The sequence below is a fragment of the Orcinus orca genome, chromosome 1, assembly GCF_937001465.1.
Source record: "Orcinus orca chromosome 1, mOrcOrc1.1, whole genome shotgun sequence".
NCBI lineage: Eukaryota > Metazoa > Chordata > Mammalia > Artiodactyla > Delphinidae > Orcinus > Orcinus orca.
In genome coordinates, this window is record NC_064559.1 from 212,360,908 (window position 1) to 212,364,527 (window position 3,620).

Below are 3,620 nucleotides of genomic sequence, written 5' to 3' on the forward strand. Positions count from 1 at the left end.
GGGGAGGGGACAGGCTCCGGGGTCTCCCCCGCCAGTTCTCACAGCCCCCTCCCAGCCTAGGTGGGGGGGTGGGGTAGAAGCTAGGGCCATTCCAGTCCTAGACACAAGCCCACAGCTGAGACCACGGGGCGACCTGCTGTGCTGCACACCTGCCCTCTGTGCCGCTGGGCTGCCCCATCCAACACTTGTCCTCCAGTGGCCTGCCTGGCACTTGTTGGGACACTGGGTTCCTTGGTGTGTGTCTGGTCTCTGGGCCACCGCTGCTCCGGCTTCTGGTTCCGGGCTGGCCGCACATCCTGCTGGCCCCGTGGGGCGCCGGCCCTTGCGTCACTGGGGTCCCCAATCCGGGGCAAGGTCAGTTTCTATACCCAACACTTCCTGGAGGATGTGGACAGCCTCAGAATGGCCTGGTCCCGCCCTCTCTCCAAGCCCTCCTACTGGCCTCCGTCACCTCACGGGACTCTTTCCCTCCGGGCGGTCCTGGGGTCCTGCCCAGCAGAGGCGAGCAGTAGTTTTTCAGCCTCCTGACAGGGCTCTGTGGCATCCAGGGCGTGGCAGGCAGTCTCAGCAGCTGCACTCTCCAGGTGCCAGCACACCTGGCCACCTGTCTGTCTGCGGCTCAGTGCTCTAGCACAGCACCTCCCCCACCTACCATGCCCTCCCCTCCCACCTGCACGCTGCCCAGGAGAGCCCCTTGACCCCGACCCAGTCCCAGTGGGCAGGTGGGCCCAGCTCACAGAAGGCAGGTGGAGGAGAGAGGGTTCTGCGTCGCCCTCCACCCCCCACCGCATGGGGCACTGCCCACTTCCACCCCTGGAAGGAGGCAGGGGGTGGGGGGTGCTCTGGGACCACCCACAGGGGAAGGACCCCTCCCTCAGCCCCTTCTCCCAGCCCCTCGGCTCCTGGCTCTGGGCAGCCCCTGGGGCCAAGTGAGCGACCTCAGGGGAGACAGCCAGGTGTTCCAGGACCTGCCTGCCACACCCCTTGGCCCCTCTGTCCTCAGGCCAGATCTCCTGTCCTGTCAACCCCTCCCCCACCCACCTCTGGGTCCCTTGACTGCCCCACTCCCACGTATAGGAAAGGGGTCCCCAGCCCTGGCCCAGCCCCCTGCTGAGGCTGTGAGTCAGGTGTCGAGTGCGTTCTGCTGACGCAGCGCGGAAAGTCCTCGCGGGCGGCCTGCGTGGGACAAGCTCCCTGAACGTCAGTGCGGGGCAGCGGGGGCAGTGGGGTGAGGCGAGCGGGCGGGGGATTCCTGCCCCGCGGAGGGGCGGGGACGCTGGGACTCGCCCAGCCCAGTGGAGGGATTGGGAGAGTGAGGCCAGGCTCATGGGGGGCCGGGAGGGGGTTCTGCCCAGGGAGCTCAGCGCTTCGGAAGGGCTCCGCAGAGCCACTGCCACTGGAGCCGCCACCTCCCTCCACGCTGGCCTGCTGTCAGCAGAGAGGCCTCTGCCCCACCAGGCCTGCCCGGACCCTGGTCACCGCCGCTGCATCTGCTCCCTCCCCTCTCCCTCCCTGCTGGACTCACCTCCCTCCCCAGCTGGGGTCCCACAGAGCAGGGAGGGGCTGGCTTCAGGGCCAAGGCTGGAGGCTCTGCTGGGGTACCCAGGCCCAACGTGCACAGACTGCCACCAGGCACTTTGGTCGGGTGGCCTGAGCAAGTCCAGGCTGGGAGGAGGGAGACCCCCCAGGGCGGCAGGAGGCGCAGGGGACTCAAGGGTGCTGGCGCGTGGGGGACGGAGGGTGCTGGTGCTGTGAGGGGCTCCCCACCCCCACTCAGGCCAGCTTCCTGGAATGGGGGCAGATATGTGCCCACGTGGGTCACCAAGCCCAAGAGGGACCCCAAGATGAGACTCTGCCCACGCCAGCTCCACACCCCTCGCTGTTTCCCCCGGGAAACCACCCCCCACCCCAGCTGTAAGGTCGGATCTTAACAAACGGCACCGCGAAACAGAGGAAAGCTTCAAGTGAGCTGTATTAGGAAGCGCTCCCGGGCGAGGTGCACTGGTCCGAGAGATTAGGGAGCGCTCCTGGGCGAGGTTCGCTGGTCCGAGAGAAAGGGGCCAGAGAAGTCGCGCCCAGGCGAAGGTCGGGCAAGATTTTATAGGGGAAGAAGGGAGAGGGGTGTGGTGAATCCGGGAGGGCGCAGGGTATTCCTTATTTGGTGGTCTTTTCGGGTATCCTGGGGGACCGTTAGTCCCGCCCCTCGAAAGGCGGGAAGGCTGGGCTGGGTTCAAAGTCCCCAGGTCAGTTCCTGGAACTGGGTGGTCCGGAAAGTCTCCAGGGCAGTTTCTGGAACTGGGTGGTCCGGAGAATTTCGGTCTGATACAACCTGGGAATCTGATTGCGTTCCCCTGCCTCGGGCCAGTTGGCCTTACACCAACCAGAGGGGCCCTCCAGCTGCTCCGGAAAACCACAACTCCTCCCCCTGGGGTCGGAATCCAGTGTCAGTTCAGCCTCAGATAAGGGCCTAGAGGCCGTCCTCTGTTCCCAGAAGTGCTTCCGCCGCAGCCACACCGCCTCACCTGGCTGGAAAAGGCCCCTGACCCTCCCTCTACTGAGACCTGGACTCAGCCACTGTGAGACACGGCCCCTCCGCAAGCGGACCGAGAGACCCCTGAGGGGCATAGGGAGGGAACCCACCCTAGCAGAACTGGTTGCCAGCCGCTCCCAGCCCCAGTCCTAGGGCAGCTTCAGGGGGCCTTCCAAGGGCAGGTGGTCCCTGGCTGCCCCCTGGTGCTGGGATGCGAACCCATCGATCAGATAGGTCCATGGTGCTAAGTCTGGCCACTCAAGGGCCCTGACCAGGACCTGGGCCATCACTCCTCCCCGGCTCCCCCGCCACGGTTTCAGCAGCAGGGCCACTCCTCCAGCAGCTGGGCTGAGCTCCCACCCCGCTGTGGTTTGCAGGGCCTTGGACGCCCCCTTCCCACCAAGAAGTAGCCACACCTAGGTGGAGAGGCAGACATCTTCGCAGGACGCTTTGGGGCTGAGGTGCTTTCCAGAGACAGTGATTCGGGCCATGGCTGCTCCAGACCCCTCTTTTTGGAGATGCGTTCCAGGGAAGAGGGGTTTGAGGGGGGTCCTCTGAGTCCTCAGGGCTCCGTGGGCTCTTTGGCCAGGGCAGAACCCTGACTGCCAGGCGCTGAGGGAGGCCCCAGTGGCTGCCAGGGTGAGGGCCTCCAGTGGGGGCTGCAGGGATGGTGGGGGTCCCTGGGTGGTGCTGGGTCCAAGCAGGCAGACAAGGGGGAGGGGAGGCAGAGGCCCTCAGCTCTCGCCTAGGATTACAAGCTCCAGCTGCAGTGCTGGGCAGCCCCGTCCCAGGCACTAGGAGTGCCCCCCTCCCCCCCCCGCTTCCCCCCCCCTCCCCTCTGCTGAGGCTGCTCCTCGAGCTGCTGCAGGGGGCCCAGCACATCATTTGAATGTCGGGGCACCTTCTACCTCCAGATGCCCAGGTGCCCCATAGCCGACAGCGCTCCAGACTCGGTTCCCTGCCCACCTCTCCCTGGCAGCCCGCACAGTTCTGGCAAGGACACTTTGGAGCCCGATGGGGGGCTGGGTGGGGCAAGAGAGGATCCAGATGGGGGTGTGAGGGTGTGGCCGTCGCCCCTGGGGTGAATGAG